The following is a 26,007-nucleotide window of genomic DNA, read 5'->3' as shown; positions in this document are numbered from 1 at the left end:
TTGTAGCGTTATATTGTAACTTAGGGGGCTTAGATAAGTACTTGTTTGACTTGGATGCTTGGTTGAGTTTTCCACCATTTGCTTGTAAATAAATAGTTTACAAGATTGCTCACAATTAGTGCCCTCCGTCCCACTTACTGAATCAGCGTATCTGTTTCCACGTATCCCATATGTACTGCAATAATAAATTTTCTTTGAACTTTTGAACTGATGGTTATAGGGTGATAACTGTACCTGAACCTGGTGGCATGGGAACTAAGGCTTCTCTACCTCCTGCTAGATGGTAGTTACAAGAAGTGGGCATGGCTTGGATGGTTTGGTTTTTTGACAATTGATGCTTTTTTTTGTGGCAGTGCTTCATGCAAGTATACCCCAATGGTGAGAAGGGCTTTGTCTTTGATGGATTCAGCTGTAACCATTACTTTTTGTAGCCTTTTCCATTTCTGGTCATTGGTGTTCCCATATCAGTTCATGATGCAACAGTTCAGATTTTCTTCACTGTACAGCTACAGAAGTTTATTAAAGTTTTTGCTGACATGCCAAATCTGTGCAAACTTCTAAGAAAGTATAGGCTCTCTCTTGCTTTCTTTGTGATGACACTTATGTACTGGTCCCATGACAGATCCTCTGATATGTTAACACCAAGAAATTTAATCCAATGCAACTGTCACCAGCAATACAAATCTAAAATATATATATATTAAAGGAATTATATATATATCTATAGATATACTTACCCAGTGCTGCTTTTATTTCATGGAACAAAGGGCAGGCATTTTAAAACTGCTCCTTTATTCCATAGGTACCATTTTGTATGGGACCATTTTCAAGTACTAAAGAGTCAAAGATTTCAATGAGATTTTATTTGTCATATGTAAGTTGAAACATCAAACATACAGAGAAATGCATTATTTGCGTCAAATCAGATCAGCGAGGGTTGTGCTGGGAGCAGCTGGCATGTATTGCCGTGCTTCAGACACCAATATAACATACCCACAACTTACTGACCCAAGCTGTTAGCCTCTGGAACGTGGGAGGAAAGTGGAACTCCCGTACGATCCCTTGTGGTCATGGAGAGAATGTTTAAAGCCCTTATGGACAGTGGTGGGAATAGAACCCTATCTTACACCCAAGCATTGGGCTGACTGCTGCACCATTGTGCTAACACTTATTAGATATTAGATAACAATGAAAAGTCACAGAAATGATAATAATCCTTCAGAAAGTCAGTGATGGAAATATTGATACATTTTTATTCTTCATCCTACCTACCATACTGCATCATAGGTCAGCTATTTCCAAAATATACAAGAATATGTGAGGAAAGATATCTCTTTTAGTCCTCTTATTTGATCTTACTTTGATGCTAAAGCTTACAGCTGGAGCGTCATATTCCTTTTTCAACATGTGCAAACCACTTAAGTTTCTGTCCCCTGAACTTGTCTTTCAAAAGCAATTTTTTTTACAGTCATTCTTGGCTTCTTCATTTCATCTTATCTTTAACGAACTTCTGGTTGGGAGCTATTTGAGGTCACTTCGCGACGTATTTTTATCCGCCTTTCTGTTCCTTATCCAATAATTGTTTTGATCTTGTTGACATATGTATTCGAACTTCTTTTCTTACCTTCCTCCTGCTGCAATAGTTCTTTTGTCCTCTTGACACCTTTTCCCAAGTTAACTCGAGCATGTAAAGATAAGAAGAGATTTCTTCACTTAGTGCACCATCTGCTGTTGTTACTACCAAGATGTTCAAATAAATTTCTCTGTTTTAACAATTTGTCTTGAATAGGAACAGCCAATCTCTTCTGCCTTCTATTGCATATTTGTTCAGGCCCTGTCTTTACAAAGGTAGTTCCATTTTACATCATTCACTTGTGCTCAGAATTTTTTATGGTTCTGGAGTATTACGAGCTGTAAACTTTATAACATGCTCCTTTGCATAATTCATCATTTGGTTCTCACTGATATGCTTCAGAATGCAAAGAAATATGGCAAAACACACATAATCTGACTTTATTGGGATTTTATTGGTGCTGGACTAGCGGATTTTTTGAATTATTGGATGTTACTCACTTTTCACTTTTTTTACATGTTACACTATAATAATGGGTTTTCCAGTGAACCTGTTGAGCTTAAAGGAAGCAGAAAACTTACAAACACTTTGGAATCTGGATCTAGCAGCCACAAACCTATCTATGTTCCTGACTACCAATTTCCATACCCCAACACCTCTGCGGCTCTACGCCCAGCAAACAGTACTCATATTGACCTTGGCCCCAGCCACATTCTGGGTCCTGGCCTTGATAAACATTTATTTGCACCCTGGACCTTGACTCACATTTAGACTAACCAATGCAGAAGACACAAGACTGTCCTGGTTTCCCAGCACTCATTACCAGATTATCATAATAAGATTACTTTATTTTACCTTTCGTATTTGAGCTTTGTTTATTTATCTGGTCTTCATAATTCTTCTTTATGGATTCTAGTACGAATGCCACTTTCCATCAAGAAAACTGACAATGTAAGTGTCCCATGATAACACACACATAATGCAGAGTTCCTCCAGCACTGTGTGTGTGGTGCTTGTATTTCCAGCATCTGCAGATTTTCTCTTGTAAGTATTCTATGGTAGTCACTTATATTAAAAGAAAAGTATGCCAAGCTTGCAGATGTTGATCTTATTTGAACACGTTTAAATATCGTTAACATGCTATTAGAATATCTTGCTTTCCATTAATGAGGGGGCAGGATTGCATTCTGGTAGACATTAAAGCCCTTGTCAATTGTAAAAATTGGGCTAATTAAATTACATACCACCTGTAAACCATTTGCTTAAGTACTCTAAGAAATAGTAAAGCAGGTGCACTATTCTCAAGTACAAACCACACAGTTTTATCCTTGAAAAATTTGCAATAAAATATGGCTGCCAAGTTTCAGATGTGAATTCATATATTATTATAATAAATCAGAGGAGAAGTGAGACTTTGCACATTGGGAACACAGGCTCTTTAGTCAGTGGTTTTATTGAAGATTTTGAGAAATGTGATCTAACTTTTCATCATGATTCTTGATATATTTGATTAACAAAACTCCATGTTGCTTTCACTCCAAAATCCCCTTCATCAAGTGTGCTGTACCTGACAGTCAGCAGAATTCCAGGTGTGGGTCGAATCAGACCTTTGTATATCTGCAAAAGCATAAGTAGAAGTAAGGGTGCCATGTGGCCCTTCACCCTGCTCCACCTTTAAATAAAATCATGGTTGATGCTGTGGCTGGTTACTATCCAATTGCCATTTCTATTCTTTCCATAAAGACCACAAACCTTATCCCAGGCTTGAGTACATTTGACAAATGACCACAGACAAGTGTTACGAACCCCGTTACTGGGTCACTTACCAGCAAAGATAGGGACGTCCGTTGAAGTCTGATGATACTATTTTTAACAGTATTTATTAGTAAAAATACACAAAAATAATATCGATGCAAATATACAGATAATATACGTTGTCAATACTAAACCTAAAGTGCGGGTATAATAATCATCAATAAGAAATAAGCTCGAACGTTGTCTAGGGGATAATGAATTGTCTGATGGAAATATAAAGTTCGTTCAGTTCATGCAGGCTGCAGCCGTTGGAGACCGCTGTGTTTCAATTGTTGGAGAGAGAGAGAGATTTAAGAGAATAACTTGTCGATTTTCCTTTTATGATTTCGATCTGTCGGGAGTCCCGTTGGTCTGGCCGTTCACTTGTGGCCTCTCTAGCTAAGCCGTTCTTCCATGGTCAGCCCACCAATCCCAGGCAAGGGAAGGATGCACACGAGCCCCCCCCACCGGCTGTCGCTATTAAATACTGTCATGGGATTTCTAGTGTTTCTCCTGGTGCGTTGTTGTTCCCCAGACCCTCTTTTATCCTTACTCACGGGGTCTCAGATCTAATCAGGTTGGGATGATGCAATCCCTCAACCAGCCCATGCTGGTCATCCTCTGAGGGGCTTCAATGAATAGTACAGTACTTAATACACAATTCCGTCTCCAAGAGACAATGGCCGTTATCAGTGGCTTTGTTTCACTGAGGCCAGGACACATTCCAAACCTTGTGTATTCTGGATGTCACTCTCTCATTTTCTGGGTCCCAGACCTGAATTAATAGTGATCTTGCGATTCTCACAAAGGAGGGGGCGACTTTGTACCCTTCGGCCCCTCAGAGTTGCGGTACATTCGTAACACAAGCCTCTGAAATGGACAATTCTGGATATCTCTGCATTCAAATCAATAGCCTTCACCTTGTAGCAAACATGCTTGTCCTGAGACTCAGCCTTTTGTTGATGACATTCCTGCTAGAGGAAACTGACATTCAGCAACCACATTGCTAGTTCCTCTTAGAATCCTATTTCTCACTGATGATTCTCATTCTAAATTCCAGTGAGCACATGCCAAACTTACGCAAACCTGTTTGATAATGACAATGTCACTATATCATCTTTATAACTCTCTTCTAGTCTTTTTATCATCAGCAAGCTGTTCTAAACACATACCTCAGGTATGCTGATGACTGTTTTGATCCTGGACCTATTGCAGCAGAATTCAATTGAGTTCAAGGCCTAAGGTATTGAATACTAATAAATGATTATGACATGATTCCTTCCATGTGCTGTTCTATTGTGATTGTCAGGAGGAATGTATCATGCAGTTGAAGAGGGACTAGATCAATGGGCTGTGCGGGAGAGATGGCTGATGCTCAATAGTCTGATGGGAGGTGGGGTGTTGGAGTTCAGAATAGAGTTTGGGGTAAGGAGGGGTCATGGCTGATTAAAGCTTCGGAGATAGAGGGAGGTGACCTGTCCATTCAGATTCTGGAGGACTCGAAGGGGGGTCAGTGGGTGTTGGATGTAATAGGTGCGTGTATTCAGAAATCCATGTGTGCTATAGGTGTCATGCCAGCACAAGATTCAGAGAGTGGTGGATGGGGATGCTTGGCCTAGAGTACAGCTTGTGGAATGTTACGTTGGGTGCAGAACAGTAAAGTTTTGGCAGTTGCGGGTGGGGGTGGGGGGTAACCTAAATTGCCATTAGGTACTTGAGGGGTCACTGAACAGTACTCTGACTTCACTGAGTACCTTTGTTCCATCTGCTGAACCAATGGGACCTCCTGGTGGCCAACATTTTAAGTCCAATTTCCATTTCCACACTCAGATGCTTGTCCACCATGGACTCTACCAATGTTCCCTGTATTTTTTTTACAACAGTGCAGACCAACCATTGCTCTTAGCAGGAACTGTTTACATGGCCTGAAAACTGTCAGGCTCTTTAATAAAACATTATATTTTAAAAAGCTAGCTACATGGCATCAAAGGCTATGTGTTTGGGAGCATTTCAATTACTGTGCAGTCACGCATCTTTGCAGATTAGATGAAATAGTGCCATACTGCCATATTGATGCTAATTGCAGAAGAGAGGAGCAACACCTCATATTCTGTCTGGGTAGCCTCCAACCTGAAAGCAAGAGCCTCAATTTCTCTGTCTTCCGGTAACCACTCATCTTTGTCCCTTTCCTTACCCCTGATCTTGCACCATCCCTTTCCTATCTCCTGCCCACTCCATCTAATCATATTCCATCTATCAGCTCCCTTTCTCACTTTCTTCCCTTTTATTCCACAGTCCACTGACCTTTCCTACTTCAGCCCTTCATTTTTTGTTTACTTTCCACCTACTAGCCCACAGCTTCTCATTTCATTATATAGCAACTTGTCTATTACCCATTCTCAATAGGATTGACCTATTGCTCGCCAGCTTTTGTTCCACCCCTTAACTCCACCTCTTCACCTTTATATATTGGCTGTCTTCTCTCTTTCTTTCTCAGTCCCGATGAGGTATCATGACCTAAAATGTTTGCTGTCTGTTTCCCACTTTAGACAGTGCCAGATCCACTGAGTTCCTTCAGCTTCTTCATGTGTTGTTCCAGATTTCCACTCTCCCACTGTTAAGTTGAATTCCTTCAATTATGTTGCAAATTTATTTTAAAGACCAAGTTTTGGGAACGCTCCTGAACACAATGTGATCTAAACTTTCTGAACGAGGTTAGACATAGGAGTCACATCACTAGTGGAATCATGATAAGGGATGTCCAGTTAACATTCCACCCAGAAATATTTATATTCATCATCAGGAATTTTCATTTATTTTTCATTTATTTATTATTCAGCCTCCTATAGTTCCAGAGCCAAATTCAAGACAAAAACAAATGTAAAATATATAAATTAAGTGAAATATAGGGTTTCATGATCTATCCAGAAGATGTCGACTGAAGGAGCATTATACCCAAGCACTATCTTGACCAGAAGTTAAGATAATGCTGTTTAAGGAAAAAAGCTCTACACAACTAAATATTTCGATGACCTTCTTTCAAGTCATTGATATAACCTACGAATAATTGAGGGCTTCATGCTGAATTCATGCTGGTCCCCTACTATCAACAGTCTGCAATGTGAAAAGCACTCTACCATAGTCTCTTTCTATCCATTAATCAGTTCCCTAACCATATTAATTTACTAAGCACAAATCAGCTCAGGCTTGATTTTCTGTGTGACCTTTTGTGTAGTACTTTAACAAATGCCTTTGAAAATCTGGGTAAATTACAGTCACTGGTTCTCCCTTACTTATTCTGCTGGTTTCATCCTCGAAAGACCTAATCAATTTGACACATAATGTTAATGAATTATTGTTGGCTCTGTCTATGATTTCCTTTCATTCCAGGCCTCAAGCCATGTTTTGCATTAGGCTACCTTATTACTTTCCATACCTCCTCAAGGCATTTTAATGATCTATATACATGTCAAATACTCTTTGGACATTTGCTCTTTCTAGCTTTTGTACACGATAAAATAAAACTGTACACTTTTCATATTTTTTTATTTACAAGCTGTCATTTTGGTGTTACAGCTTTTGTTCTGTCAGGAAATATCAAGGAGCCATGACCCAAATGCTGAGCAGAGGAGACGATTAAGCAGTGAGTGATAACTTCAGCAATAAACTGCAGAATAACAAGCCACAAGAGACCACAGAATAAGAGAGAACAGATACTAACATAACAAAGCAACAAGGTAACTGAAGGCTAGGAGCAATTGACTGAGGCTAGCTGGTTCGATGAGTGAACAAGGACTGTGAAGAAGAGCTGAGTTTAAATGGGCTGCAGGTGATGAGTTAGAAACAAGTGGCAGGTGGCTCCTATTAGCTCAAGGGAGACTGGGAGGAGCCTGCATGTGCAAGCCTGATAGGACCACTCCATCCTGCCCCCACCCACCACCGCTGACAGCCCAGGATGATCCCAATAGGTCTGGTGGAATTTCTCAATGAGCAATGGATCCAAGATCCAACTGGATAGCATTGAAGGGCTCTCCTCCAAGAATACCCTTCCCAGTTGACCAGGTACAGCAGAACACCACCCCCCCCCCCCCCACCCCACATCCCAAACGATGTGAATCTATCTACTGGCAAATGGTGTACACTGCACCACCTTGCACCATCCATGGTTTTGGAGGTAAAGGTAGAGTGGTCAATGGAAAGCAGGTTTGAGGCAGGACACTTGGGATGTAGCTCCTGATGGGCGGTGGTAACTGGAGATGGTGAGTTACTGGATTGGGAGATCTTGAAGGGACCAATGAACTGAGGCAACACACACACAATGCTGGAGGAACTCAGCAGGCCAGGCAGCATCTATGGAAAAGTGTTTAGTCAACATTTTGGGCCAAAACTGAACTGGGCGGGAGATTTCAGAAGCCTGTGTGCAGGGGCAGTTCTCAGGTGAATAGCAAGTATGACCCCCCAGGCCAGAGACGTCTGTGTGGGCGCTAATGATCAGCCAGGTGGTACGAACCATGGTTGGAAACTCTGTCATTTTTCAAGCATTCCAACATTGGATGTTAATGAGGGGATAAATTATTGCGGTGTGGAGGAGTAAATAGAAGGCTCAACAGAAATGGGAGAGGAACTGTGGGCCCAGCTCAGACATAATATCCTGAGGAAAACCGTGGAGGTGAATGACATGTTGAAGAACCAGGTCCTAGCAGCTGACGATACCCTGGGGAGGGTAATGAAGTGGACCTCATCGGAAAAATGGTCCAGCACAGTCATGATCATTGTGGCCCCATCAGGAGGTGGCAAACCTGTGATGAAATCCATGGATGACTAGAGGCTGTTAGGGGCTGCAGGAGCCCAAAGGGGTATTGCGTGCCTGTATGAAGGAATTAGACGGGGCACATTGAGGGCAGTGACGAAGTGACGTGCATCTGCAATCTTGGTGGGCCACCAGAACCAACGTAGCAAAAAATCAGAATCCCTCATGCACCTGGATGGCTGGAAGGGTGAGGAATGGATCCACACGGCCACTGGCAGGTATCTGGTGCCCACCTGTACTACAAAAGGTCTAGATGCCAGAGAGTGAGATTGGATGTGAAGTGCCTCAAAAAGTGCGATCTAAGGTGGTAGACCAGATTAAATGTAGGTCAGTGGCTTGGTGAGGGAGGTGATTTGGCTGTAGTTTCAGATGGAATGGTAATAGAAGCTGGAAAGCCTGAAAAGCATTACCAAGTATTCGTTGTGTTCAGTGGGTGTTATGAAAGCAGTCTTCCACTCTTGCCCCTGGCGAATAATTTATGCACACTGTAGGCCCAGTTTGGAAAAGGTCTGGGGTCCTCAAAGAGTTTCAAATTTGCTATCCATCAAGGGAAGATGGTCGACGTTTTTAGTGGAGATTTTGTTGATTCACGGTAGTCAATGCAGGAACAAAGACTTTCATCTTTCTTTTTGACAAAGAGGAATCCTATACTGGCTGGGGACTGGGATGGTCGAATGAAGCTGTGCGGTAACCCTTCAGTGATATAGTTATTCATGGTTTGGGTCTCATGAGAGGAGACGGTGAATAGACAACCTTGGGGAGGTGGTTGATCATGTTGTCGTGTAGTGTGTGAGGCAACAGAGTGCTGGCTTCCCTTTTACTGAAGGTGATGGCTAAGTTGTGGTATTCCTGTGCGAGTTTGGTGAGATCAAAGGTTTACAGAATGCTGTCAACTGAGATTGCAGGCAGGATTTTCTGCTCAGCAGTGAACCAGATGACCCAGTGAAGTGAGGATGGTGAATGGAGAGCCAGGGATAACCCAAGATGACAAGCGTGTTGATTGAGTCAACCAGGAGGAATTGGACGGGTTTGCAGGGCTTTCCTTTGCTCATGCATGTAGGCCACATGCACCCTCTGAGCATCCAAGTCCCCAAAGGACATCCATCAATGGCTGTGATGCAGAAGACAAGACCACAGAGTCTGTTCCAGAAAATGACTGTTGTACCAGAATCTGCCAGAGCCTCCTGTGTATGTAGAGCTGTCAGGGTTTGGAGGAGAGCAGAAAGAGTAAGTCAGGCTATAGTGCTGGAATGAAAAGCCCGAGGGAGGTTACCATGTAGAAAGCCCTTTATCTCTACCTGGTGGTGCCATTTTCCTGGATTTAGTAGGAATTTGATTTGTTGGTGATCAGCTGCTCCACAGTAACCATACAAATTGTTTTTTTTACATAGATGCTCGCGCTCTTGGGGGAGTTAAGGGAGCTCTCTAACAGCATGGGTTATGCAGGCATTTATGATGGAAGCCCTGCAGCCTGAAATGGTTCTGGGAATGGAACTGTGGTCTGGCTGATGACCTGAAGGGTAATTTTATAAGACACTTGTCAATGCAGAGGACCAGAGTGACGAGGCTTTTGAGTTTGAAAAGCATCTCCCATGTAGACAGCTCATCTTTCAAGCCCTCGGAGAAGCTGTGATGCTCTTATATTCCAGCCACACGCTGCCACAAGGTTCTGGAATTACACTGTGTTACCTAGCACTGAGTGTGAACCTTGACCCAGGCATAAAATCTGATCCACTGCCTTCCTTCTACTTCCTGGATAGCCAAAACCAGCACATCTCAGTGGTGAAATCCTCATCTCTGTTGCAAATTGTGATTTAATTTTGATCATGTCAGTGGCAGCCCAGGTTAAAGCTTGCCCATTCAAAAGAGATGAGGAAGGTAATCTTGTTTCTGTCTGTAAGTAAAGAGATGGCTGCAGCTTGAAATGTAAGACGTGCTTCGGACAGGAAGTTGTAGCATCAGATCTGGGATCAGTCAAACCACTTAGGCACCAGAAGAAGAAAGTTGACTGGCACAGGGTTGTATTGAGACAGGGTTGTAATAAATTGGCAAGCAGATGGTCAATAGCTTCCTGCTGCTCCCGGTTTGTGCACTCATGTCGATGGAAGACTTCCTTTGGGAAAGCATATTCTGTTGGGTCAATCTTTGGTTCACCCATCCTGACAGGAAATGTAGATGAGGCTTGACCCAGACTCAGAGAAGCAGAGACAATTAAGCAGTAGGTGATAACTTTTTACTTTGCAGTTTATTATTAAAGTTATGAAATGCCACAAAACAAGAAAGAACAGATATTTAACATAACAAGGCAAAAAGGTAACTGTAGGTGAAGAGAAATTCTGAGACTGGCTAGTTTGATGAGTAAATAAGGACTTTGTCTTCTTGTCACTTATAATGGTGATTGGCAGGCCAACATAAGGTGCATTACCACTGCCTACTGTGGTAGAATAAGGAGCAAAGAGACAGGAAGTATACCCACTTAATACCCCTCCCCTCCAAAAAAAACCTTGAACAATATCAAGAAGTCTAATGCTTTTCAGAAAGCCAAATACACACTTATATACATTACGATGGCAATTATATCCTAACAAGCTTTCCTTGTTAAAATGTGTTTGTCCAAAGATCACAATTTAGCAATTAGATGTTTCATTTGCACCTCATAGGAACTACATTCAAGCAATGCATGCAGTACCATTTCTGGACAACTGCACTCCCTACAAACCTTGTATTATGCATATTAAATCTGAACTAGGAATTGTTTAACTTAGTATGTCCAATATGCAAACATGTACAGTACGTATAACTTGATCGCCTCCTTTTATATCCATCTACCACTTGAGTTCCCATCAACCCCTGAACTTTATATAAATGCTATGCTTTCTGGTCCTTATCACACCTTTGTTGTAACAGGCTTTTAAATTATGGTTAACGTCTTCCCCCTTATGCAATGGCACCATTAAATTTAAATCCTTAATTTTAAGTAAGAGCATCTGCCACCTCGTTTCATTCAACCCCAACGTGGGGAGGAACCCATATAAAATGTATATACAGGCTTAGACCCTGCAGCCTCAACAAATATTGTCCAATCTCAAGAGGAATATCAGGCCTACAATTTGAAATATCTATTTTTGTAGATGTCAAGACCGAGAACAAATCAGAGCACAGAAGTACATAATCAGGGTGTACTTCTTCAACACATTCCAAGACTAAAATGATAGCAATCATCTCAGACGTGAATACTAATAATTTGTCTGATAATCTTTTCTGAAGGGTTACCTGAAACTTTGGAACATATGTAAACAGAAACATTTAAATGAACTGTCATTGGATCTTTTGAGACATATGTGTAGGTTTGGAACATAAACAGAGAACATAGAAATTTACAGCACATTATAGGCCCTTCAGCCCACAACGTTGTGCCGACCATGTAACCTACTCGAGAAACTGCCTAGAATTTCTCTAGCACATAATCCTCTACTTTTCTAAGCTCCATGTAACTATCTCAGAGGCTTTTAAAAGACCCTATTGTATCCACTTCCTCCACCACTTCTGGCAGTGCATTCCATGCACCCATCCATTGGTACCTATTTCCAAGCACCTTAAAACTATGCCCCCTCATGTTAGCCATTTCAGCCCTGGGAAACAGCCTTTGGCTATCCACACAGTCAATGCCCCTCATCATCTTATACACCTTTGTTAGGTTACCTCTCCTGCTCCATTGCTCCAAGGAGAACCACTAACCTATTTTCATAAGGTACTCCCTCCAATTCAGACAACATCCTTGTTAATCTCCTCTGCACTCTCTATATAGTATCCACATCCTTTCTATAGTGGGGTAACCAGAACTGAACACAGTACTCCAAGTGGGGTCTGACCAAGGTATTATATAGCTGAAATATTACCTCACGGCTCTTGAACTCATCCCATGGTTGATGAAGGCCAACACACCTTATGTCTTCTTAAAAACACTGTCAATCTGTGCAGCAGCTTTGTGCGTCCTATCGACATGGACCCCAAGATCTCTCAGATCCTCCACATTGCCAATAGTCTTTCCATTTATCTTCAAATTGGACCTACCAAAATGAACTACTTCACACTTATCTGGGTTGAAGTCCATCTCCCACTTCTCTGCCCAGTTCTGCATACTACTGATGTCCCACTGTAACCTCTGACAACCCTCCAGACTATACACAACACCCCCAACCCTTGCATCATCAGCAAATCTACTAACCGACACTTCTATTTCTTCACCCAGGTCATTTATAAAAATTATAAAGGGGACCAGTCACAGACCAGATTCCTGTGGAACACCACTGGTCACTGATGTCCATGCAGAATATGAACCATCTAAACCACACTTTGCCTTCTGTTAGCAAACCAATTCAGGATCCAAAAAGCAAGGTTCCTTGGATCCCAGGCTTCCTTGTTTACTGAAGGAGCCTTGCATACAGAATTGTATCAAATGTCTTACTGAAATCCATATGCACTACACTCACTGCTCTACCTTCATCAATGTGTTTTGTTACATACTCACAGAATTCAATCAGGCTCTTAAGGTGCAACCTGTCTAGACAAAGCCATGCTGACTATCCCTAATCCAATTATGTCTCTCCAAATGCTCATAAGTCCTGCCTCTCAGGATCTTCTCCAACAACTTGCCCACCACTGAAGTTAGAGTCACTGGTCTATAATTTCATGGGTTATCTCTACTCCCTTTTCTTGAATAAAGGAACAACATTTGCAACCCTCCAAACCCTCCAGAACCTCTCCCATCCCTTTTGATAATGCAAACATCATCGCAAGATGCTCAGCAGTCTCCTCCCATGCTTCCCACAGTAGCCTGGGGTACATCTCATCTGGTCCCAGTGACTTACCCAACTTAACACTTTTCAAAAGCTACAGCACACCCTCTTTCCTAATGTTTATATGCTCATACATTTCAGTCTACCATAAGCCATCCCCACAATTGCCAATGTCTTTTTCTCTTGTGAATACTGAAGCAAAGTATTCATTAAGAACCTCCATTACCTCCTACAAATCCATGCACATACTTCCACTATCACATCTGATTGGTCCTATACTCACACGACTCATCCTCATGCTCTTCAGATACTTGTAGAATGCCTTGGGGTTTTCCTTAATCCTGCTCACTAAGGCCTTGTCACGGCCCATTTTGGCTCAACTCATTCCATTCTTAAGCTCCTTCCTAGAAACCTTGTAATTTTCTAGAGCTCTAACAGTACCTAGTTTCTTGAACCTTTCGTAAGCTTTTCTTTTCTTCTTAACTAGATTTTCTATATACTTTGTACACCATGATTCTTTAACCCTACCATCCTTTCCCTACCTGAATAGAACATACCTATGCAGAACTCCATGCAAATGTTTCCTGAATGTTTGCCACATTTTTGCCATGTATTTCCCTGAGAACATCTGCTCCAAGTGTATGCTCTGAAGTTCCTGCCTAATAGGATCCAAAATATCTGCCTTGTTTGCAGTATTTTTTTGAACTTTCTGTGCCACTGATAAACAATCATTCCTCATCCTGATCTTTTTTTCAGAAAGCACAATTCAACAACAGGAAAAGGGAAAAACCATGGAGAAGTGACTGAAAGGGGTTCACTGGGAACATAATCCAATTTAAACAACCAAAGATTATGTGCCCATTCATCTCCCATCTACCCAGAACTGGAGACTTAAAGAATGCTGTGCTCTGAGCACTCTACTAATATTGCCAGTTTTAGATGATATTTTTAATGCTTGTCTAGAATTTTATTCTCATTCATATTCCACGTTAGCCTTGTGTTCATACATGTACCTAGAAACTTTACCACTGACCTAAACTCTTCTCGGGCTTCCAGCCAAGTCCAGGTATTGACTTTAATCTAGGAGACAAGGGCGGACAATTCCAGATGAAGAGACAGTAGTCTGTTCACATTGATGTCCAGACAGGATCTAATGTCACGGGTACACTTCCTAATCAATGCTTGGCCAGCACATTGTAGAATGCGCTTCACTGCCAGAGAAACCACTGTGGAACGCAACCTCATGAATTTAGGGATGATGTCATTGACACGGCATCTCAGAAGGAAGGCCGAAGAACAAAGGAGCTTTAACTTCTCTTTATGTAATGATTCAAAGCACTGAATATTAGACAATAGACAATAGAAAATAGACAATAGGTGCAGAAGTAGACCATTCGGCCCCTCGAGCCTGCACCGCCATTCTGCGATTATGGCTGATCATCTACTATCAATACCCGGTTCCTGCCTAGTCCCCCTATCCCTTGATTCCCCTATCCATAAGATACCTATCTAGCTCCTTCTTGAAAGCATCCAGAGAATTGGCCTCCACTACCTTCTGAGGCAGTGCATTCCAGACCCCCACAACTCTCTGGGAGAAGAAGTTTTTCCTTAACTCTCTCCTAAAAGACCTACCCCTTATTCTCAAACCATGTCTTCTGGTACTGGACTCTCCCAGCATCTGGAACGTATTTCCTGCCTCTATCTTGTCCAATCCCTTAATAATCTTATAAGTTGCAATCAGATCCCCTCTCAATCTCCTTAATTCCAGCATGTACAAGCCCAGTCTCTCTAACCTCTCTGAGTAAGGCAGTCCAGACATCCCAGGAATTAGCCTCCTGAATCTACGCTGCACTTCTTCTATAGCCAGGATGTCCTTCCTTAACCCTGGAAACCAAAACTGTACACAAAACTGTAGGTGTGGTCTCACCAGGGCCCTGTACAAATGCAAAAGGATTTCCTTGCACTTGTACTCAATTCCCTTTGTAATAAAGGCCAACATTCCATTAGCCTTCTTCACTGCCTGCTGCACTTGCTCATTCACCTTCAGTGACTGATGAACAAGGACTCCTAGATCTCTTTTAGTGAACTTCCTCTCTGGTTTCTATACTCTCTGGATTTTATCCTCTCTGGATTCGAGCTTCCTCTATATTGTGGTGAACTTCCTCTCTGTAAAGTTAATTGAGAAAGGATGTAGTGCATTCCTGATGTATATGATGCATAAACTCTTTTTGGACTTCCAGCCAGGTCCAGGTGATTTTAACATTCACATTTGTGTCAATAAAATCCAACATGGTACTATGAGTATAAAAATCCCCACACCATATAATGTAGCTTTTCCCATTTCTGCCCACACTTTCCAATATGTGAATCAGGTGTTAAACTTTCACAAGGGTTACAGAAATTTATTATCTCTACTTTACTATTCTCTCCTCAAATGTCAACCATGATTGACTCATAAACCAACCAATGTCCAAAATTCTACATTATGTGCTATCCCATTTTTGACAACAATAGCAATTCATGCTTCATAACCCATTTTTGATCGTGTCTTATATCAGAATAACTTTGTATCTTATAACTTAGCCAAGATTTCAATCAGTTTTCCTGTAGACATATAACATCAGATTTTTCTGATAAATCTTCAATAAACTTTTTTACCATTAGCTAACAGGTTTCTAATACTTCATTGCAAGATTAGAAAAACCATTAACAACTGTCCTTTGAAGTTTGAGAATTGTTTACTGCTCCTTTTGAGGTATCATTAATAACTGCTAGAGTTAAGTCTTTCATCTCTAGATGTTTTTCTGCAGCTTTTAATATCATTTAATTTTTTCCTGTCCTACTTTTAGTGTACAATTTATCACATCTGCCATGAAAGCGACAAATTTTAGTTTATCAACAATCAGAGAATACTTGTTACACAATTGTACACTTTATAGTTTTCAAAATATCTGTAATCTGGATATTAATAGATCTTGTTTACACCATCTTCTGTACTTCCTGCAGAGCCTCTGCATTTGATATGCCAATTTCCACCTGAACGCACTGCAATTGTATAGATTTCTAATATACAGGGCGCCCTGCAGAAACAGAGCTATTTCTCTTCCGGAGTTGCTACAGTTTAGCCTAACGCCATCTTTGCAATTTTCATAATCATGTTCTCCACCACATCTACCCTTACCCTTTTTACTGCTTTTTATCCTTACATACAGCTGCTACACAACCAACTTCTGGCATTGAAACTATCTCAGAGGTGGCAACACATAGAGTGAAACCATAGAACGTAAAGTAATCCAATCCCACAATTATTTCCATCTAATTTAACCAACTCCAATAATTTCTCTGTTCTAACTCCACCACAAAACCCTTTTAAACATTTAATGTTGACAAATTTACCACCAACAAAATAATTTTTAACTTGGTCCATGAATACATCTAGAGGCACTCCAGAAATTACTCCCCAAAGCCACCATCATTCAATATAATTCTCTGGTGCTAATTTCCTTTCTTCCACAGAGTTTAACCATAAAACTTTCTCACATTACTTACTATCTTTACCAAATACTATGAGTGTCCTTCCCCTTAAATGGTTTTGTGCACACAATATCTCTGAATGTTTTTTTGAAATCCTAATTGAAATCTAATTGGATTGACAGCAGAAACAGTTCCACATTCAAAAATCAGCAAAATCTTCAACACTTCCATCCTGTTTTTATTTAAATCCTGTATTCTGCCTTCATCACTGGAAGAAGCTACAACAGTCCTCAATTTGCTGCTATTTTTTCTAATTCCCTGAAACCTGCCATTCAATTTCCCCCATACAACTCCTACCACCCAATACCACTCCCATTTGCTACCTCCATCTTTTCTATTGCTTCCTGCCATTTCTACCTCCTTCCAATCTGAGGGACAAGTCCTAACAGAAAGCTCAGTCCTGTGCTCCAACTACAATCAACAACTCAGTCTCATTAGGAGCAAGCTCCACCTTCTGAATAACGACTGTGGATGAGATTTGGGTTTAAATAGGCTGCAGGTGATGAGTTAGAAATGAGTGGCAGATGACTGCTACTAACTGGATGAAGACTGGGAGGAGGTCGCATGTGCAGGCCTGACTTGTTCTTTCTCTCTTTTATCTATTTATTTATTCATTTGTTCATGAGTTTATCCATCTATCTATCTATCTATAGCCACCCAGCAAGTCCCCAATTTAATAGCTTAATTTCAGGACAATTTAGGAGCTGAGAGGTAATGTTGCAGTTGAATTGAATTTAGGAGCCAAGAGGTAATGGTGCAGCTATATAGGACCCTGGTCAGACCCCACTTGGAGTACTGTGCTCAGTTCTGGTCACCTCCCTGCAGGAAGGATGTGGAAGCCATAGAAAGGGTGCAGAGGAGATTTACAAGGATGTTGCTTGAATTGGGGAGCATGCCTTATGAGAATAGGTTGAATGAACTCGGCCGTTCCTCCTTGGAGCAAAGAAGGATGAGACGTGACCAGATAGAGGTGTACAAGATGATGAGAGGCATTGATCATGTGGATAGTCGAAGGCTTTTTCCCAGGGTTGAAATGGTTGCCACAAGAGGACACAGGTTTAAGGTGCTGGGGCATAGGTACAGAGGAGATGTCAGGGGTAAGTTTTTTATGCAGAGAGTGGAAAGTGCTTGGAATGGGCTGCCGACAATGATGGTGGAGGCGAATACGATATGGCCTTTTAAGAGATTTTTAGGTAGGTACATGGAGCTTAACAAAATAGAGGGCTATAGGTAAGCCTAGTAATTTCTAAGGTAGGGACATGTTTGGCACAACTTTGTGGGCTGAAGGGCCTGTACTGTGCTGTAGGTTTTTCTATGTTTCTATCATCAATTAACCTACCATCTGGTACATCCTTTTACCATGGGAGAAAACCAGAGCACCAGGAGGAAACCCAGATGGTATGAGGAGAACGTACAAACTCCTTACAGGCAGCAGTGATAATTGAACCCAGGTTGCCTGTACTGTAAAGTGTTGTGCTAACCACTATGCTACTGTGCTACCCCAAATTAGTTGAGTAGTATAGTAATTTCTTTTTTGAATACTTCCCACTGTTCCACTGTTTGAAAACTCAGCAGGTTTACTCAGTGATTTATGGACATTCTCTGCTTGGTCCCTTTGAGGTCAACCTCACCCAGATCAAAATTATTCAAAGCTGTTTCGCATTTCTCCCTTTTTAATATTATATTGAATCTGAACATGTGTGTGGTTTGGATTATTTAAGTTTTACCATTTAACTTGAGTATATTTCTAAAATCTGGTTTGAAAATCAATTGTTTTCTCCATTGTGCCGCAAAGTCAACAGTAAATGATAACTATGCACAGCTGAGGTTTAACTTTCAGAATGCTACATACAACACAAATTGACTACTTTCATTTGGCTGTGTGATGCACTGACTATACTGTGACAGCTGAGTAGGAGCGCAGGTTAGGCAGCATCTTTAGAGAAATAACTGTCAACTTATGAAGAGTCTTGGCCTGAAACGTCTCCTGTTTATTCTCTCCATAGATGCTGCTGGACCTGCTGAGTTCCTTCAGCATTTTATGTGTTTGATGGAATAATGTTTGATCCTAAGTCCACTTTGTGACATAAAGTGATGTGGGCTCAATTCAACTGCTTAATAGGCTTGAATAACACATCAACATGAAGGATGAAATCCACTACCTCTTCAGAAGTAGTAGATTGAATATTGCCATGTTTAATAAGAGGCAGGAGTCCAGTGTGTGTATGCTTCTAAAATAGCAATATAGATTTCACATCATAAAACAGTTTCACTATAAAGCATGCAGAATCAGTACACAGATTTATAACACAAAGCATGCCATGCTGTTATTTTGATTTAGTGTTCTTATAAGGGTTTGAAGAAGTGAGTATTAGCTGGATCTAATTGATTGAAGTTTTCTTATAATTGAAATGTATTGATTTTGGTGTACACTGATATAAAACAAGAAAACAGCCCTGCTGAACAATATCAAAAATCAAACCCCAAAATTTCAAGCCCTAAATCTATGTACTGATTATTTTATATAAATATTCAAGCACTTTTAAATCATTAACTAAATCAGTCTCATTGCTCAGCACTAAATCCAATATTGTCTGATTTTTCATTGATTGAATGGGCAGGTAGTCAACAAATACCCTTGCTACTTGCTAATATCCATACACTTGCTTTTCAGTTATAATTTTTTTCTTTGTATCCCAGTCTACTGCATATGGCAGTTAAAACCCTTCGTTATTCCTCCTCCATCCACCTCAAGTAAATGCTTATTTATTTTATATGTTTATGTATTTTGCCAATTCATGTCACTATTTGAGCTTTAAACTCTTTTCTTAATAATTACATTCCATCTCCATATGATGAATACCTGAATACCTGATTTATGACCACATCCTACATAAATATACAGTCCCATAATATTATTAATTTCAAATACATAAAATTCATATTATGAACCACAGAAATTAGTTTCCTGTCTCTGTACTTTTAGTAATTTGTTATTTCTTATATACCTTTGCTGCACGTGAGGCTGCTAAATAAGATAAGAGGCTATGGGATTACAGGAAAGATACTAGCATGGACATAAAATTGGCTGACTGGCAGGAAGCAAAAAGTGGGAATAAAGGTGGATAAAGGGTTCCTCTTCTGGTTGGCTGCTAGTGACTAGTGGCATTCTGCAAGGGTCAGTGCTGGTTTCACTACTTTTCACGTTATGTATTATTGAGTTGGATGACAGAATTGTTGGTTTTGTGGCCAAGTTTGCACATAGCACAAAGATAGGTGGAGGAGCTGACAGTGTTGAGGAAGCAGAGTCTGTAGAAGAACTAGGACAGCTTGGGAGAATGGGCAAAGAAGTGACAGATAGAATACAGTGTAGGAAAGATTATGGTCATTCACTTTGGCAGAAGGAATAAAGGGATAGACTATTTTATAAACAGGGAGAAAATTCACAAATTGGAGGTGAAAAGGGATTTGGGAGTTCTAGTGCAGAAATCCTGAAAGAATAACTTGCAGGTTGAATTGGTGGTAAGGAAAACAAATGCAATGTTAGCAATCACTTTGAGAAGACTCGAACATAAAAACAAGAATGTAATGCTGAGGACTTATAAGGCATTGGTCAGACAACATTTGAAGTATTGTCAACAGTCTAGGACCAAAGAGCACAGCTTCAGAATACATGGACGTCCCTTTAGAACAGAGATGAGGAGGACATTTTTTCAGCCAGAGGGTGGTGAATCTGAGGAACTCATTGTCACAGACAGCTGTTAAACAAGTCGTAAGGTATATAAAGAGGTTGAAAAGTTTTTGATTAGTAAGGGTGTCAAAGGTTGTGGGGAAAAAGCAGATGAATAGGGTTGAGAGGGAACATAAATCAGCCATGATGGAGCTGACTGGATGAGCCAAATGGCTGCTATGTCATATGCCTAATTAGTCTTAAGTGCTTTTGATGTCATTCATTACAATATTACGTAGATGTGGTTGTCATATTGAGTGTACTTTGTCACATGGACAAAATCGGTTTAAGTACAATAAAGATGAAATTCATTTGTTACCTGGGAGAGTCTGTATTCCTGTCCATGGCTTCTGTAATTTGTTGCCTATTCTCAATCTACCCTTTTGTGTCAATGATATTTAAAGCTGAGGCTGTTCTTTCCCCACAATTCTCCCTTTCGATCTTGTGAATGTTTGCCACTTCAGGGCAGTGCTTCAATGTAAAGAATCAAGCCTATGTTATATTGGCCAGTCATTCCGTCTTGGTGTCTGTGGAAATTCTGCCCCCCTCCATTACCATAAAACCCGTCCTTATCCCACCTTACAATTTACTACTTTCTGAGCAGTTTTTAAATGTTTTGTAAACAGATGTTTTAAAATTATTCAGATTATTCAAACAAGTTTTCAAAAAATTAAATAAGTTTAAAACAATTTTTAAAAAAGGTAAATTTGAAGAAATAATTAAAGTTGTAAATATAAGTTGATTGCACCTACTTTTTCACAGATGTTCAGCAAGCCCCCTCAAATGGATGGGGTCACCATCTGTGTGCTAGCTGCCCTAGTACAAAGTTTTGAGGTGGAAGTAGGTGTATCCAACCCCTCCTATTTCACACAACTGATTTGTCAGCAGGCTCAGTGGACACTCTAGCAACAGAGTGGAGAATATCGAATCTCCAACATTCTTTTGTGCATGTGCATCAACTGAAACATGATGTCAGCCATTGCTGTTGTCATTGACAACTGTTGGCTAACAGTTATTCCCGATTTTCCACTTTCTAATTTTTATTTTCCTAGAAAAAAAGCACAGAGAAACTTAGCCACAGATTTCTGTCAAAATGCCAATTCAGCAAAAAAAAAGTGTGTAAAGGAGTCAGTGGAAAGCTATATTTAGTGGGATGTTAAAGAAGCAAATCACTGTTTAATCCAAGGGCTGGGGAAGGAATGAAAAGAGGGAAAGTGTTGCATTTCCCTTAGTTTTGCATGAAGGCGTTGTAAATAAGGGAGGAGGTGTTTAGAGTGAAAGTCAAAGCATAAGCAAATCACAGAGGACTGTCTTTTAAAGTACTAGAAAAGGGAGGGATGTCAGGTTTGATGGTACATCATGCTGCAGGTGCCAGAAATGACAGAGGATGAACTACCAAAAGGGCTAGAAGTAGGCAAAATGGATAATGCTTTGTACTTCAGGAAGTGAGGAAGGGAAAGGGCAGATGCAATTGAGGTATCTTTCAAAGTGTAAATCTCGGTCGAAGACACAGGGAAACATTAAAAGCACAAATAATGATAATACAGTGAAGCCAAGGAAATTAGGAAAATAATTGTCTCCACAAGCATTGAAATAAAGCTTGGCAACCTATGGATGGCTCCCAGGTCTGCATAAGACTTCATGAAAGATTATTGTTTATGTTTGCTTGCTTGCTAAGGTAAAGGAATCTCTGCCCAAGTACCACTAGCACATCACCTGCAGCAACAGAGGACCCAACACACTCAACCACTGCTATACCATCATCAAGAATGCCTATCATTCCACCTCTTGAACATATTTTGGAATTACAAGGTACCAGAGGTAAGGACAACAAAGAGGTATCACAGGAGGCCAGGAGTGACTACAGACTGTTCTGTGTCAGTAGAATGGGTCATGTTCAAACATTCATCAGAAAACCTGCATGAAAGGGACACAATTGTAACAGACTTTAAAGTCAGCATGGACAAGCATGCCCATAAAATCATTCAAAATCATCCCCAGCTAGAAGCTCTGGATGAACCAAGAGAGCTGAAATCTGTTGAGGGCTAGAATAGTAATTTTTAGGACTGGCCATCTGGGAAAGTAACAGAGATCCAGGTATGACCTCCAAAAGGCCAACTCACTTGCAAAGTGACAATCCTGAACTGAACTTAAAATACAGAGGGATGCTCAACAATAGTGGCAAAGCTTAAATCCCAATACCTCTTACAAAGCAAAAGCAAGCAACATAAATAGCAATGAGGTTTCACTACTAAATGCTCATTTTGACCAACAGAAAATGGGGGAAACTTCATGAACCCCACACCCTATGTCAATCCATGAAATCTCACTCTCTGACGCTGACATGATAGCATCCTTCAGGAGAATGAATCTGTAAAAAGTATCTAGCTCAGGTGGTGTACTGACCAAGTACTGAAGACCTGTGCTAAGCAATTGGCTGGTGTATTTATGGATGTGTTCAACTTCCCATTTTAGCAGTCTGAGGTACCCACCTGCTTCAAGAAGACTTCATTCATATCAGAATCAGTGTCAGGATCAAAATCAGGTTTTTTTATCACTGGCACGTGTTGTGAAATTTGTTAACTGAGCAGTAACAGTTCAATGCAATACATAATCTACAAGAAGAAGAATATGAAATAATACTGTATATTACTGTATATCTTATTGAATAGATTTAAAACTCTGCAAAAAACAGAATTAATATATATTTAAAAAGTGAGGTAGTGTTCACGGGTTCAATTTCCATTTAGGAATCAGATGGCAGAGGGGTAAAAGCTGTTCCTGAATCATTGAATGTGTGCTTTCAGGCTTCTGTACCTCCTACCTGATGGTAACAGTGAGAAAAATGCATGCCATGGATGCTGGAGGTCCTTAATAATAGACACAGCCTTTCTGAAACACCATTCCTTGAAGATGTCTTGGGTACTTTGTAGGCTAGTACCCATGATGGAGCCGACTGAATTTACAACCCTCTGTAGCTTCTTTTGGTCCTGAGCAGAAACCCCTCTCCAAAACCAGACAGTGATGCAACCTGTCAGAATGCACTCCATGGTACATCTTCAGATGTTTTTGAGTGTATTTGTTGACATACCAAATCCCTTCAAACTCCTAATGAAGTATAGCCACTGTCTTGCCTTCTTTATAACTGCATCAGTATGTTGGGACCAGGTTAGGCCCTCAGGAACTTCAAACTGCTCACTCTCTCCACTTTTGATCCCTCTGTGAGGATTGGTATGTGTTCCTTTGTCTTACCCTTCCTGAAGTCCACAATCAGCTTTTTTGTCTTCCTGACATTGAGTCCCAGGTTGCTGTTGTGACGCCACTCCACTAGTTGGCAGATCTCACTCCTGTACGCCCTCTCATCACCATTTGAGATTCTACCAACAATGGTTGTATCGTCAGCAAATTTATAGATGGTATTTGAGCTATGTCTAGCTACATAGTCATGGGTATAGAGAAATTAGAGCAGTGGGCTAAGCACACACCCCTGAGATGCACCAATGTTGATCGTCAGCGAGGAGGAGATTTTATGACCAATCTATACAGATTGTGGTATTCCGGTTAAGAAATCAAGGATCCAATTGCAGAGGCTCAGGTTCTGTAACTGCTCAATCAGGATTGTGGGAATGATGGTATTAAATGGTGAGCTATCATCTATAAACAGCATCCTGACATGGGTGTTTGTCTTGTTCCAGGGGTCTGAAGCCATGTGAAGAGCCATTATGATTGCATCTGCCATTGACCTATTGTGGCAATAGGCCAATTGCAATGGGTTCAGGTCCTTGCTAAGGCAGGAGTTCAGTCTGGTTGTGACCATCCTCTCAAAGCTGATAGAGGTGAGTGCTGCCTGGTGATAGTCATTGAAACTGCTCACATTATCGTTCTTAAGCACTGGCATAATTGTTGCTTTTTTGAAGCAAGTGGGAACTTTTGCCCATAACAATGAGAGATTGAAAATGTCCTTGAATACTCCTGCCAGTCGGTTGGCACAACCAGAGCCTTACCAGGTACTCCATTGGGACCTTCTGCCTTGCGAGGGTTCACTCTCTTTAAAGACACTCTAACATCGTCCTCTGAGACAGAAATCACAGGGTCATCAGGTGCAGCAGGGATCTTCACAGCTGTAGTTATATTCTCCCTTTCAAAACGGGTATAGAAGGCATTGAGTTCATCTGCTAGTGAAGCATCGCTGCCATTCATGCTGTCGGGTTTCACTTTGTAGGAAGTAATGACTTGCAAACCCTGCCAGAGTTGTTGTACATCCAATGTTGCCTCCAAACTCATTCGAAATTGTCTATTTGCCCTTGAAATAGCCTTCTGCAAATCTTACCTGTTTTTCTGGTACAGGCCTAGGTGGCCAGTCTTGAATGCCACAGATCTAGCCTTCAGTAGATGACGTACCTCCGGGTTCATCCACAGCTTTTTGTTTGGGAACATGCAGTAAGTCTTTGCAGGCACACACTCATTCACACAGGTTTTAATGAAGTTGGTAACAACTGCAATATACTTATCCAGATTTGAAGATGAATCCCTGAATACAATCCAGTCCACCGATTCAAAGCAGTCCTGTAGGAGCTCCTGTGCTTCTCTCATCCAAACCTTCTTGGTCCTCACTACTGGTGATGCAATCTTCAGTCTCTACCTAAATTCAGGAGTAGAAGTACAGTCAAGAGATCAGACTTCCCGAAGTGAGGGAGTAGAATAGCACAGTAGCCATTCTTTATGGTGGTATAACAATGGTCCAGTGTATTGTTTCCTCCAGTATTGCAAGTGAGCTATTGATGGTAATTGTTTAGTGGTTAGTGATATTGGTGCCCCCGAAGAATGTGGTAACTTGCTTCAGTGAATATCATCCAGTAGCTCTTACATCCACTGTGATGAAATGATGAAATGCTTTGAGAGGCTGGTCATGAAATACATCAATTCTTGCTTGAGAAAACAACCTGGATCTACTCCAACTTGCCTACCGTCACATCAGGTCAACAGCAGATGCTACTTCATTGGCTCTTCACTCAGTTCTGAAAGATGTATTTTTCAGAATGTTCTTCATTGATACTGCTCAGCTTTCAATACTACCATCTCCTCGAAGCTCATCACCATGCTCCAAGACCTGGACCTTGGTTCCTCTCTGTGGAACTCATTCCTCGATTTCCTCATGGACTGATGCCAGTTGCTTTGGATTGGCAACAATGTCTCCATACTCACCATCAGCACAGATGCACTAGAGGACTGTAAGCTTAGCCCTATGGTCTATTCACTTTGTACTTATGATTATGTGATTAAGTACATCTCCAGTTCTGAAGACATCACAGTTGTTAGCTGAATCAAAGGTGCTGACAAATTGGGATATAGGGGGCAGATTGAAAATCTGGTTTAGTGGTGCTTTAACAACAACTTCTCACTCAACATCAACAAAACAAAAGAGCTGATTAACAACTAGAGGAGGGAAAAGCCAGAGATCCATGAGCCAGTGCTCATTAGGGGAATGGAAGTGGAGAGGGTCAGTTGCTTTAATTTCTCTGGCAATAACATATCAAAGGCCCTGTCTTTGGACCAGAATATAAGTGTTATCATAAATAAGCATTACAGCACCTCTTAGTATCTTAACTAGCTATATCACAGCCTGGTGAGCAAACACTAAAGCCCAGGAACAGAAAGTGCTACCAAAAGTGGGAGACGCAGGCCAGTTCATCATAGGCAAAACTCTCCCACCACTGAGTACACTTACATGGAACAACACGACAAGAAATCAGCATCTATCATCAAA

This window comes from Hypanus sabinus, chromosome 2, assembly GCF_030144855.1.
Source record: "Hypanus sabinus isolate sHypSab1 chromosome 2, sHypSab1.hap1, whole genome shotgun sequence".
In the NCBI taxonomy this organism is placed as follows: Eukaryota; Metazoa; Chordata; class Chondrichthyes; order Myliobatiformes; family Dasyatidae; genus Hypanus; species Hypanus sabinus.
This window is presented reverse-complemented; position numbering follows the sequence as displayed.